Consider the following 14,332-nt stretch of genomic DNA (forward strand, 5'->3'; position numbering starts at 1 on the left):
AATACAATTTGCAAGGGACGTGAAGGACCTCTTCAAGGAGAACTATAAACCACTGCTCAAGACAATGAGAGGACACAAACAAATGGAAAAACATTCCAGGCTCATGTTAGGAAGAGTCAGTATCATGAAAACGGCCATAATGCCCAAGTAATTATATTAGTGCTATCCCCATCAAGCTACAATGGACTTTCCTCACATAATTAGAAAAAACTACTTTACATTTCATATGAAACCAAAAAGGAGCCCATATAGCCAAGACAATCCTAAGCAAAAAGAACAAAGCTGGAGGCATCATGCTGACTGACTTCAAACTATACTAAAAGGCTACAGTAACAAAAACAGCATGGTACTGGTGCCAAAACAGAGGCCTCAGAAGTAATGCCACACATCTACAACCATCTGATGGTTGAAAAACCTGACATAAACAAGCAATGGGGAAAAGATTCCCTATGTAATAAATGGTATTAGGAATACTGGTTAGCCATCTGCAGACAAATGACCCTGGACACCCCTTTTTTTTTTAACACGTTATACACAAATTAAGATAAAGACTTACACATAACACCTAAAACCTTAAAATCCCTGAAGAAAACCTAGGCAATACCATTCAAGACATAGGCATGGGCAAAGACTTCAGGACTAAAACACCACACACAATGGCAACAAAAGCCAAAATTGACAGATGGGATCTAATTAAAGAGTTTCTGCACAGCAAAAGAAGCTATCATTAGAGTGAAATGGTAACCTACAGAATGGGAGAAAAATTTTGCAATCTATCCATCTGACAAAGGACTAATATCCAGAATCTACAAAGAATTTAAACAAATTTACAAGAAAAAAAGGAACCCCATCAAAAAGTGGGTGAATGATATGAACAGACAGTTCTTAAAAGAAGACATTTATGCAGCCAACAAACATGAAAAACTCATAACTGGTCATTAGAGAAATGCAAACCAAAACTACAATGAGATTCCATCTCATGCAAGTTAGAATGGCAATCATTAAAAAGTCAGTAGAAAACAGATGCTGGAGAGGATGTGGAGAAATAGGAATGCTTTTACAGTGTTGGTGGGAGAGTAAATTAGTTCAACCATTGTGGAAGACAGTGTGGCAATTCCTCAAGGATCTAGAAATACCATTTGGCCCAGCAATCCCATTACTGGGTATATACCCAAAGGATTATAAATCATTCTATTATAAAGACACATGCACATGTATATATATTGCAGCATTATTCTCAATAGCAAAGACTTGGAACCAACCTAAATGTCCATCAATGATAGACTGGATAAAGAAAATGTGGCACATATACCCTATGAAATACTATGCAGTCTTAAAAAATGAGTTCATGTTCTTTGCAGGGACATGGATGAAACTGAAAACTATCATTCTTAGTAAACTAACACAAGAACAGAAAACCAAACAACACACATTTTCACTCATAAGTGGGAGTTGAACAATGAGAACACATGGACACAGGGAAGGGAACATCACATGCCTGGGCCTGTTGGTGGGTGGGGGAATAGCATTAGGAGAAACGCCTAATGTAGATGACAGTTTGATGGCTGCAGTAAACCAGCATGGCACGTGTATACCTATGTAACGAACCTGCACGTTCTGCACATGTATTCCAGAACTTAAGAGGACTCAGACTTTTATATATATACTTTAAGTATTAGTCATTTACTAATTACTACACTATTTAGAAGTGGAAGTTACCAAGAGATACATTTCCATCATTTTGTGAGAAGAGAGGCAGAATACTAGGGAGATATCACAGAAGTCACACCTGGAGAATAAGAACGTTTTAATGGGTGCTTTGCACTGTGCTAAGTGGCTTGAAGTTCACATACCTCATCTAATCCGTGGTTCCCATGACTGTGCAGCTCCATCATCCATGGAAATAAATGGATGATGGACCTTCACAGTCATCACTGTCTACCTGTGTCAACCCACTACCCAGTAGACAAATCGATTCCTTAGGCTTTGAGTTAGTTAGAGCTAGGCAAGTGGCATTTTTTAAAGCTGCACAAGTGATTCTGAGTTATCATCAGGCTTGGGATTTGCTTAATTTTTACAACTCCTGATGTAGGAATATCACCCCATCTTCTGTAGAAGGCAAGAGTGACATTCATGTTTGACTGATCAGGAGGCTAGAACATGGACCTATCATTTCTGGTTTCTTGATTTTTCCATTTAACACAATGGCTTCTCTGAAGGGTTGAAGTCTTAGGTTTTGAGTAGATAACCATAGGACTTGTATCCCACTTTATCCTCTGAGTGATTGGTCCAAAAGAAACCAAGGAGTCTACTTCCTGTCCACAGGGTAATTTGCATTCCAGTGGCTTTAATTCTGGCTAGTTGTGTGATAGTGGGCATGCTACCTTGCTAAGCTTTCATTTCCCTATTTGTATAGTGGGAATGAAAAACAGTATCTCAAATTGAATTTGAATATTCAATAAGGAAGTATACATAAGGTACTTAAAATAGTATTTGGCACCCAGTTGGTACCCATCTATATGCTAGTACTTTTAACCATATTTATGGCAACTAATAGTTTCCTCTTGTCTAGACAATGGCATTTGTCCTATTCTCTTCTTTGTCTTTTTCTTTAAACAAAAGAATGTGGTGATTGGGAAGAAGGCACTAGATGTCAGATAGAGTCAAAGACTGTAATGAATCTTGCAGAATCTCTCTTGTACACAGTAAACGATGTCTAATTTCTGTGTAAAGGGCTCAGGATGGAAATCAGGTTAAAACAGGAAACTTAATCTTAAAGCTGCACTTGCCTATGTCTATTAAACCCTTTATTTTTTCTTAGACAGTGTTCTAAGTGGGGGTTGGGGTGGCTGATGGAGATAAATGGGGAGGTGAAATCCCCTCCCAAAGTTGCCTCTTGGTGACACCACAACTTAAGCATCACACTTTACCTTGGCCTCACTTGGATAAACAGATGCCTCTGGTGTAATTTTGCGAGCTGCTAGACACCAACAAGTACATTTATCACTTGAATGGCAAGCTTCAGTGTTAGAGTTGCTCTATTTATACATTGCTTTGCAGACAATCCTGATGCCTTTACATAATTGGTGAGCTCCACTAGATCAGCAAACAAGTAAACAGGATGGCAAACAATATTCTCTTTTCCACACAGGCTTATGATGAATTCTCAAACCAGCTTTGCTTCCAATTCGTCTGGATAACTTACCTGTTTTACATTACATGAGGTAGCAGTTGGTTTTATCACTTTCCCTCTCAAAGTCAGGCCTTGCTATGACAGCCACTTCACAAGCACAGGGGAGCCTGCTGGGCAATGGGAAGGGCAAAGGATGGCAAATTGGTCTGGTTCCATTCTTGCAATGTAATCACCCAAACTTAGCCTTGCTGAATTTGTTCAGTTTCTCTAATTAATGCTCCAAGGCTCAAGAGAAGCTGGAGGTTTGGGTGTATTACATGGCATGTATATTCATTGTGCTGCAAACTTCCATGATTTCTTGGGTCAGCATTGTGATCCAGAAGAAATTATAATGAATGTTTGGAAATGTATAGACTGCATGTAGGAATCATGCATCTGCTTAGGCACAGGGAAAGTCTAGAATGCCAAGGCACTTGAGAAAAATCTGGCTTCTATAGATAGATCTTACAGATCTTGCCTCTAAATCCTTCCTCTACAAAGGAGTCCACTACAGTCACTCAGGATTCTGGAAAGGGTCTGGATTCTTCTACCCTGCTCCCTTCCACTCTAGGGGCAGAAGAGAAGAGCCAACAGTGTAGGTATTAGACAGACTTATAGTTTGTTTCCTTCTGAGACAAAGGGGAGGTGTCTTTGACTAATGTGTACACACGTGAATGTCCATAAGAGTAGCAAATGCAGGCATCCAACTGCTACTGAATGATCTAAAAGATTACTTGGTAGTTTTTAGTATAATCCTGATATTAGTTAATGGAAGTACCATTAATGAGCATCTATTAATAGAAGGTAAGTGTAGTCACACTGCTAATTTAATGGCCTGGAGGTATAAAAAAACATGACAAAACAAATTTAATACTGTTCTGTGTCATTATAGCTCTCCTGAAAAACACAGAGCTAGAAAAATGATCACAACTAAAAGACATTTTTTAACAACAGGTGCATTACTTGATGGGGCTCACCATCAAGTTTTAAGTGGGGTAATGGGCAGTAATACTTTTAGACCCTCTTTCTCTATGGGATTTTCTTAATTATTCTGGCTGGGTGTCAAAAGTTCTGATCTTATAACTCTTTATTTTCAGGTCTGACCACACTGTGGACAGCATGGCAGCTTCCGTGACCCACACGCATACCTCTGGAATGCCTTCTGGAATTAGAAAACCTGAATCAACTGGAAAGCGGAAGAATGATCAACCCCTGTGGCACCTAACTAACCTGAGACATTCTTCTGTTGTTTTTTATTCTGGCCTCAATTGACAAGGCCATTGGACCCTGTAACTGACCTTGGTCAACCTCGTGACTCCCGACCCTGTGACCCCTTCCCAGCTTGCAAAAGCCCACCCTAAGCTGTAACTTCTGTAACTTTCCACTGCCTACCCCAAACCTTAAAACCAACCCCTATCCCTCCGCTGATTCTCTTTTCGGACTCAGCCTACCCACACCCAGGTGAATAAACAGCCATGCTGCGCACACCAACCCTGTTTGGGGGGTGTCTTCATTCAGAGTGCACATTCTACCATTTATATAATAAGAAACTCTTATCTTTAATATAAGTTTGTACTTCTTTATGGCTCTTTGTTTTGTGGGTTAATGTAGTCTCCATAGTAAAATTATTTTCAACTAGAAAACAGGGGTCCTATCTATTATAGTATTTCCCTACTCTTTCTTTCCCACCACTCTAGCTTGAGCTTGAATGAGTACCATACTCTGTGATCTCACAGAGTGTTCTGTTTTCCTTTATATCCTAGTCATAGCATATGCAAATAACCACATCATTTTTCAGGGACATTGGGGGAGCTGAAGGCCATTATCCTTAACAAACTAACATAGGAACAGAAAACCAAATACTACATGTTCTCATTTACACGTGGGAGCTAAATGATTAGATCACATAGATGCAGGGAGGGGAACAACACACACTGGCGTCTTTTGGAGGGTGGGAGGAGGGAGAGGTTCAGAAAGAAGCATTGATACTAGGTTTAATACCTAAGTGATGAAATAATCTGTACAGCAACCGCCATGACATAATTTATCTAGGTAACAAACCTGCACTTGTAGCCCTAAACTTAAAAGTTTAATAATAAATCTCCTTGATGAAGTTCTTTGGAATTAGGGGTTATGCCTTTTTGTCTCTAATTCCATACACCCAGCACTAAAGCACTAAACCATGACAGGGCAGTGCTATATATTATGAAAAACGAGTTGGGTGTGTTGTTTAGATTGTTTGTTCCTGTATCTTAGGAGAAACTCAGAGAACAATGAGCTGCTCCCTGCCTTCAAAGGGCTTCAAGTCTAGAAACAATTATTACCCACGTTTTACATACATAAAATTCAGATTGTGCTGATGAATGAATACTCACAAGTGGAAATGTAATGAGAATATTCATAATGTGAGCTTAAATGTACTTTTTTTCTAATGCAATTATTTAATTAAAAAACAATTTTCCTTGATAACTGGCTGTCATCAGTCCAAGTGTTGACAAAGTCCTGTTCACTGCTATGGAATATAGAACTATGCACATCAGTGATTCAATATATTTTCATAACAGGATAAAGGTTATCCAAGCCTCGACATCATATACATAATATTTTTCCCGTCCTGCAGTAGACATTAAGTATTCCTATGCAAAGATCACATACACACCAAACAAGAATCAAATATGCTTATGTGAGAATTGTTATACTTAAAGCATCATAGATAGATTTAGTTTTCATGTTTAGGACTACACGATGATGTAGAAAAGGCTATGGAAATGCTGCTGTCTACACTGGCATGACATTGGAATTAAAGCCAACTGGAGGCAGCTGCAGCTGCCTCCAAAACAAAGCTGGGGAATTCAACAGCAGAAGCCAACGGCTGCAGCCAAACTCCCACAGTGGCGAAGGCCCTGCTGTGGGACCTGGCATAGGCAGTCATGCGTTGGCATCAGTGAACTTCATTTAATGAAAAGACCCCTAGGTCTTCCTTGTGGGCCAACTCCATTATTGCTGTATTCTAGTACTCATTAAAGGTTTGGGTGACAGGGAGCTTTTCCACGCAGCTATCCGCTGCCATCTATGCTGAATGCAGAAATGGTGGGTGAGCCTCAAAGAGGTTTAAAATCAACCTCTTTTAATGCACAAATAGTCAAGTTACTAGAGTTTATCACCAACCCAAGGTGAGGAATCAGGGGCAGAGCAGGGTGGAATCAAGCTATAGTTATTGTCAGAGATATTTACAGAATGTTTTGGTTATATGGAAGGTGTTCCCTTTACAGCTCCTCTTGCAAATAACATATGCTGCTATATTGCCTCTTTTTATTAACCATAAGAAGAAAGGAAAATCAAGCATAACCTTTTCACATACTCAAGCCATCATTATGGTTAATTTCATAATGGTTACATGCAGTGCCAAAATGTTCACATGCTAGCAAATTATTTTACACACAATCTAATAACCATAACCATAAAGCTGAACTGATTTTCTATCTTTCATTTTGACCATGTCCCTAAAAGCTGTTTACCTGGCTGCTGATCACAGGTAAATTGAATTGGTTCCTTAACAAAGGGATAAAACTTGAGTGGAAAAGGTACCAGTTAGAGATACCAAATGGTCTATGGCTCTACTAAGTTGCATGAATACTATTTTCACAATTGTAATGATAAAAAATAGAAAAATGAAAATGCCACTGTTTAGCAGAAATATATTTTCCTATAAATATTCGTAATTACAGATACCAATCACAACTTGGGAATAAATTAAACAGAGAAAACACTTCAAAAAACCTGTTTTTAGAGAATCTCTTTAATTCTTTCCCATAGAACTTGTCCTTGGATGAAACTCTCTTCTGTGTTATCTGTGCAGCTACAAAAGTTTATTTGTTCAGTCAATCAAGAGCTGATATTGTTTGCAAGACTCTCCAGTGACAAATCTCCTAACAAGTCCTTATAGCTCTTCATATTTTCAGAACACCACATCAGTGTTGTGAATGTGCATCATCTCCATGTCCTTTCCTGGAAGGGTTCATTGTGATCCTCCCAGCATAACCTAACAACTACACTTTTCTGGAAATGCTTCTGGAACTAGCCTGGCAAAATCTGTGTTCTGTATCTTATATATACATTACTTTTGGCCTCCTTGTATTGTGCGTTTGGTTCTTTAAAGGACAGTTATACACATGTAAAAAAGTATTAGGCAAAAGTGTATAGGTTAAAGATATAGGGTGTACACCTAAGACAGTCTAGTTACTGACGATTATAACATCAGTAGCAAAAGCTATGTTAAGTTCACGTTTTCTGTGATGGAATCACATACATTTTATGTTGTTGTTGTTCTTCTGTAAAAGACCTTAGAGATCCACTAATCCAAAACTCTTATTCAAATTTGAAACTGAAGTCCAGAAAGAAGAACTGATTGTTTACAAGTTACAGAGTTGGCATCAGAGCTACGGCTACAATCCATCTCTAGATCCCCACTTTGGAGCTCTTTCTTACACTCCAGGCTGAAAGGCAAGCCGTTCTATGGTAAGAAGAGTACTGGATCATAGGAAGGTCCCGCTAGTCCAGAAACATTATAGGTTTGTCTAAAGATTCTAGTTTTGCTAGGTGTCTTTTCTTCCCCTACTTTTGTTTATAGAAATCCTTGGCTCCAGAGAAACCCTGCAACACATAAGCTTCTTGCTGTTATCAGTTTTTTCATGCCTTTAACACTTCCTAGAATGCTGTGACCTTTACTACCTCATCCTAATCCCATCAGTGGTTCTTTATAACCAGCCCAGAGGATGGCTTTCGTTGTAACAGCCACACATTACACCTTAGCTCAAGCGACAAATGCCGCTTAGATCTACAAGGTAAAATAAAATAAACACTTGCCTTCACTTGTTCCAAAATCTTCATTCAACAAATGAGACAATTATGACTTTCTAGATCAACTCGTACTTAACCACTACAAAGGATATACGTGGTAGGCGCATGCACATTATAAATAGTTCAGAGAATAAAAAATGTTACTATATGATTGTTCAGTTTTTCTTTAAAACTATAACTGACTATTGACTATCATTTAGAATTAATGAACATACATAGATATTTATATAAAATTTAATGTGAAATGTAAGCAAATCAAGTTCTGCTCTATACCATATTTTCTTACAGCTTACAAGAACCAAAACTAAACATACTTTCATAAACAGATTACTATGATGGCTCTGTTCATTCTGCATTGGAAAGAGCCACTTTGCCATTTGTTGAAAACTTGCCTCATATGGGAGGGAGTTTTCCACATGGAGATAGCTGCTGCCATCTATGTGGAAGGCAGAAAAAGTGGGTGTGGTTGGAAACAAGCTTGACACAAATAGTCAAGTGTCTAGACTTTATCATCAAACCGAGCAGTATGTTGGAAATGAAGCCCAGTCTTTAGTGACCTGCCACCTCTCCTAGGCCTTGCTTGATTCTCTGAACGGTACTCAATGCTTCTAAAATCGTCCTGGCCTGCTTTGTCTTAAGGCATAAGATAAGGAATGCTCAGTTTCCAGAAGACTGAGAAATGCCACTTGCACGAGAGGTGCTGGTTCTTGGCATAGTTATTTTCTGAGCTGAAATAGGAGCCATGACAAGCAGAGAACTAAAATGGAGTTGAATTCTGAAGAGTGTAATATACGTATGCACATACGTCAGACATGGAAAATGTGCACGGTACTTTTGGCATTCACATCTAATTGTTTGGGGAGATACCTGATCCACATCTACAGGTCATTTGGGTTGCTCAGAATTTCAAATCTTCCCATTTAATTTCTATAGGTAATACTTTGGAGGGTGGCTGCCCATTTCTCTCAAAATGGCTACATCTAGTTGCCCTCTTTTCACCCTCTCTTTTTTATTTTCTTTAAGTCTAGGTTAAAATATTCATTCTTGTCTTCCAGAACTCACATCAAATGGGTTTTCCATCTGTCATGAATCGAGTGTTCTTACCTTCGTCTTACAATTAATTTCTCTGCAGACCTCCTTACACTGATCTCTTCCCTTGAGCTTTGGACAATTATATTCTCTCATCTCTTTCACATAAATCTAACTTGGAAGACAAACCCCTCAGGTTAAGCTGCTGTCCGGTGTGTATTTTTCATTAAGAAGTAGCAATACCTACATCAATAGTAGGTGTTTCTCCTTTATCTTCACCTATGTAAGCAACTTACTTTGGGAGCCTATTTTATTTTTTCACCATTCTCATTTGAATGAATCTAGCCTAGGTTAGGGCCACTGGAACCAAGCTTGGGTGTGCCTGGACTGGCCTGGAATACTTATAATAAAGGAGGCACTAGACTGGGAACCAGCAGTGTAAGAGCAAATAGGAGTAAGAGAAGGTTTCTGAGATGACAATCTAATAGCATGAGACTGTGTTCTAAGATAAAGCAGGCAAGGAAGATTTTAGCAGGCAATGGGTCCAGTTCAAAAACGCCAGCAAGGCCTGGGAGAGGTAGTAGGGTTATTGAAGGTCAAAGTACACAGGCTCAGGATCTAGTTAAGACTGGTTGATTTTGCCTCTGTTTTAGACTAAGAAATCTATTCAAATGGAGCTTATGGCCCTGTAACCTGGCTCTGGGAAAATGAACAAAGGAATGTGACATCACATCAGCACTGGCTTTGGAAATGGAAAACCTTAGGAGACCCTGAACATTTCAAAAAGACATTTGTGCTCTGCCTTCTTTTGAACTCCTAACTCTGGGTACCTAGGTTGTAGGAATGTAATGGAAGGCAGAAGAAATCAGAGGCACACAGGTGGGTGTGTCATCTTTCGATTGGCACATAGATGTTCTGATTACAGACAGACTGTATTTTTTTGTATTAAGAGAGATGGAGCATGTGAATATGGTACAAGTTACTATTTTTTTTTAACTTTAGTTTTTTTTTTTCAAAGGATAACAAGGTTTATACAGAGTGGTATGCCTTTCGAATGGCGTCTATTTACACAAAGAGATTAGGGATTAGGGGAGGATAGGGAAGGGAATTAGACCTACATTCTCACAGTGAATGGCCTTTGTGGAAGCAGTACTAATAACTTTCCATTACTGTCCAACTTTGTCTTCTGTTTCTTACTGGCAATATTCCCCAAGCTAGAGCTATGCAGTCAGTCCTCTATATTCCTTAAATCTGCATTTATAGTCTATTATAAAGTTACATATGAGTTTCTAGTATATAGATTAAGTATTCTGCAAATTTATTTTTATACATTTTTTTTTCATCTGGAGGAAAGTAATGTATACCATTACATATAGAAGCCATTTTCCCCTAAAAGTAACAATGTAGGTGCTTGGATGTTATTTGCAGTAAAATTTGCCTTTATAGGGATAACTGCAGTCACCTTTTAAATGAACGTATGCATATACCAGGACTTGCACCTGTTATTGTTGTCATGGAGACAGTTCCAACACATAAGATACAATTCTATTATTGAGGTAATATAGTTTCCCAAATGAATTTTAATGAAATTGTAGCAGAAAAACAAAAAGAATTTTATGGAGGCTTCTAAATTTTCTAGTGAAGTTTGCCAACTAGAATATGACTACATCATACAATAGTAATCTTCATCTAAAAAGGAAACAACAGTCAGCAAATGTCAAGCTTGCAAAAAGAGGCATAAAATAGGTTTATTTGAAAGTGAACACTGTGCCCCAATTCTAGCTTTTTAGTGCTTATCTTTAATATTGCCCAATTACTGCTCCTACTGTTGATGGAAGTATATTTGACCATCAGCAGTCTGAATGGCACATACCAAGATCACTGAGTTATCTGGAGATATTTTCTGATTTCTGTCATCTTTAGGCTTTCTACTGATATGAGGTAAACAGATTTAAGTCTATAATGTTTTAAGAGCTAAGAGACCTAAAGGACCTGTATTTCAACCCATTGAACTACAAATTAAGGAACCAATGCCTAAAAATGTTAGGTGATTTGTCTGAGGCACCCAAGTAAATGAGGTGGGGCTGCACTGCAGCGTGGTTTTTGGCTCTCTTCCCCCCATGCACAGTCACTGTGCTGCCTTGTGAACTACAGCCTTCTCTGCTGCTGGTTAAAGGTGGTGCATTATTTCCTGAAGGAAAGAAATCAAGTTCTGAATTTGAATATCTGAACTTTGATTGCCTACTTGCATTGTCACGGGAGTCAAGTACAATTTGCTAAATAAAACACAATTTCAGAAGCCTCCTTAAAGTAGGTATCTCTTCATTAAATATGTTGATTACATGTAGATGACTACTTTTACCCATGGAAAATGAACTAATATCTTAGGTTTGTAAAAGAAGAGTAAGTTTTCTCGATCTGTAACCATTACTTCACCTCTTCTGTACTCTGAAGTCATATGAATCAAACATCCCAAGCTCATAAGGAAGCCAACTGTGAAACCAGTGCTTACCTCCAAGTCAAGGGCCTGGGAAACATCTATGGAGCTTAGCTTAAAGTTATCCGATGATGAATTAGGAATCCAGTATATCATTCTGTGCACACAGTTATGGCATAATATTGGGTGGAAAGGAAGCCTTCGCTGTTATAAAATATGAGTGGGAAATGATTATCCCTAGATAGAGAGTACTTATTATGTAACTCTTGCTGAGGCTTGACGACATGGCAGGCTCTGTGCCGAGTCAAGTCTCTGGTGGAGCGGAGCATTCCCCAGGCTCTAGAAGGTCCCCGAGACAGTGTGTCATACAGTGATGATGGGTAGAAAATACTCTAACCGTTCGGGATGTGATTGTTTTGGCTTCCTCTCGGCTGAGCTTTTGGCACTTGAACTGGACCCAATGCAACATCACAGCTGGGATATGACATGATTTGAATTAAACTCCACTGTAATATTAGAGATAGAAAAAAAAATCCTGCTATATCCAGCAAGTCCCAGAGGGGCTATGTCTCTATTGTTCACGTGTTTGCACATGAATGTGCATTTATGAACACTTTTTGTATAAATATGCTGATATGTAAGATATGCAAAGCCATATAAATCTGTATTACTAAAATAATTTATTCCATAAATATTTCTTGAGCATTCATTATTTACCAAGCAAATTTTTCTAGTTTAACAGTGAAGCCGGGCATGGTGGCTCCTGACTGTAGTCCCAGCTACTTAGGAGGCTGAGGCAGGAGGATTGCATGAACCCAGGAATTCAAAGCTGCAGTGATCCATGATCATGCCATTGCACTCCAGCCTGGGTGGCAGAATGATACCTTGACTCAAAAAAAAAAATTGGCCCACATGTACATTTGTCACTTTTAAAACACAGATAATAAATTTCTTCCTTGATTTCTTAAAGAACTTAAAGCAGAGGGACTATTCAACTCGGCAATCCCATTGTTGGGTACATACCCAAAGGAAAATGAATCATTTTACGAAAAAGGCACATGCCCTTGCATGTTCATCACTGTGCCATTCACAATAGCAAAGGCATGGAATCAACTTAGGTGCCCATCAACGGTGGGCTGGATAAAGATAATGTGTTATATATACACCATGGAATATTACACAGCCATAAAAAAGAACAAAATCATGTTTTTGGCAGCAATATGGATGCCGCTGGAGGCCATAATCCTAAGCAAATTAACACAGCAACAGAAAACCAAATACCACATGTTCTCACTTATAAATGGGAGCTAATCACTGAGGATACATGGACATAAACATGGAAACAACAGACACTCTGAACTATCTGGAATAAGGGGCATGGGTTGAAAAACTACCTTATGAGTACTGTACTCACTACCTGAGTGATGAGATCCACACCCCAAACCTCGGCATCACACAAAAAACCCATGTAACAAACCTGCACGTGTACCCTCTCTATCAAAAATAAAAACTGAAATTTAAAAATACATAATAGCCGGGCGCGGTGGCTCAAGCCTGTAATCCCAGCACTTTGGGAGGCCGAGGCGGGTGGATCACAAGGTCAAGAGATCGAGACCATCCTGGTCAACATGGTGAAACCCCGTCTCTACTAAAAATACAAAAATTAGCTGGGCATGGTGGCGCGCGCCTGTAATCCCAGCTACTCAGGAGGCTGAGGCAGGAGAATTGCCTGAACCCGGGAGGCGGAGGTTGCGGTGAGCCGAGATCGCGCCATTGCACTCCAGCCTGGGTAACAAGAGCGAAACTCCGTCTCAAAAAAAAAATAAATAAATAAAAAATAAAAAAAATAAAAATACATAATAAATGAATTCCTTCCTCACAGGTATTAAAAAGCACAACATGAGTAAAGTACCTGATGTGTCAGCGTAAGTACCTGTCTCCCTTTGACCTTTTCTTTGCTCTCCTCTAACTTTGAGGTACGAATAATCTTTCTGTCTTTTTCAAATTCTGCAGGAAGTGTGTGAAGGCGATCCATCTAATCCCGATTCGGAGTCTGCGGCAGACACCCATACTGAGTCCTCTACTTTAGAGAAGAACCCCACAGACTTTGAGAGTGACCTGTCACCCGTCATAACCCCTAAGGACTATGAGCTTTTTCGCCATAAGCATTGGCTGTTTGTGCCAATCTAGTAAGACCAGACTGATTAATAGACAGACAGAAAAATAAACAGATACGAGTTTATTTTTCTTATTCTCAAAACAGTATATTTATGTTGTTGAATATTGGGATAAAATATTAAAAATAGAAAATAGTAATTATGCATAATTCCTAATCCAATCACTGCTCCATTCAATAATTTGGTCTATTTCCTATAGTTTGCTACTAACTTTGGGGCAGACCTCCAAAACATAAATGTAATGGGGCTATGATGTCTCAATTTTGACTATATTGTTATATAAAGTGGTAATGCCTTACAACTTAATTGTGAGAAGGGGGTGGGTGGGTGTGTGTGTGTGTGTGTGTGTGTGTGTGTGTGTGTGAAAGAGAGAGAGAGAGAGGAGAGAGAGAGAGGGAGGGAGGGAGAAACAGAGAGATAGAGAGAGAATATATGAAGAAGAGAATACTTAGAACTGTGTCCACTAGAATTTTGCCACAGGCCAGAGTGAAAACATCAAAGATACTTAAGTAAGCCAGTCTAGCTCTTTGTGAATATAATTTTGGAAAACAAACTAAAACATCAAGATAAAAGGTCCCCATTTCATCTCATATTTGCAAATAAGGCTTATTTCATGAATGGTGAAATCGCTTTGTACAATTTATAACCTTATTGTTG

The 14,332-nt window shown here is 38.9% G+C and overlaps 1 long non-coding RNA gene across 1 annotated transcript; it reads right to left on the reverse strand.

Moving 5' to 3' along the window:
• Positions 1-4,309: 4,309 nt before the first annotated feature.
• LOC119471879 lies at positions 4,310-13,167 on the reverse strand. The gene is made up of 3 exons (XR_005200980.1): positions 13,157-13,167; positions 8,343-8,345; positions 4,310-4,571 (listed from the first exon to the last, which is right to left on the reverse strand). It is a non-coding gene; the product is annotated as an uncharacterized LOC119471879 (long non-coding RNA).
• Positions 13,168-14,332: the final 1,165 nt, after the last annotated feature.

Source organism: Cebus imitator, unplaced genomic scaffold (assembly GCF_001604975.1).
Source record: "Cebus imitator isolate Cc_AM_T3 unplaced genomic scaffold, Cebus_imitator-1.0 Scaffold77, whole genome shotgun sequence".
NCBI classification, from domain to species: Eukaryota; Metazoa; Chordata; class Mammalia; order Primates; family Cebidae; genus Cebus; species Cebus imitator.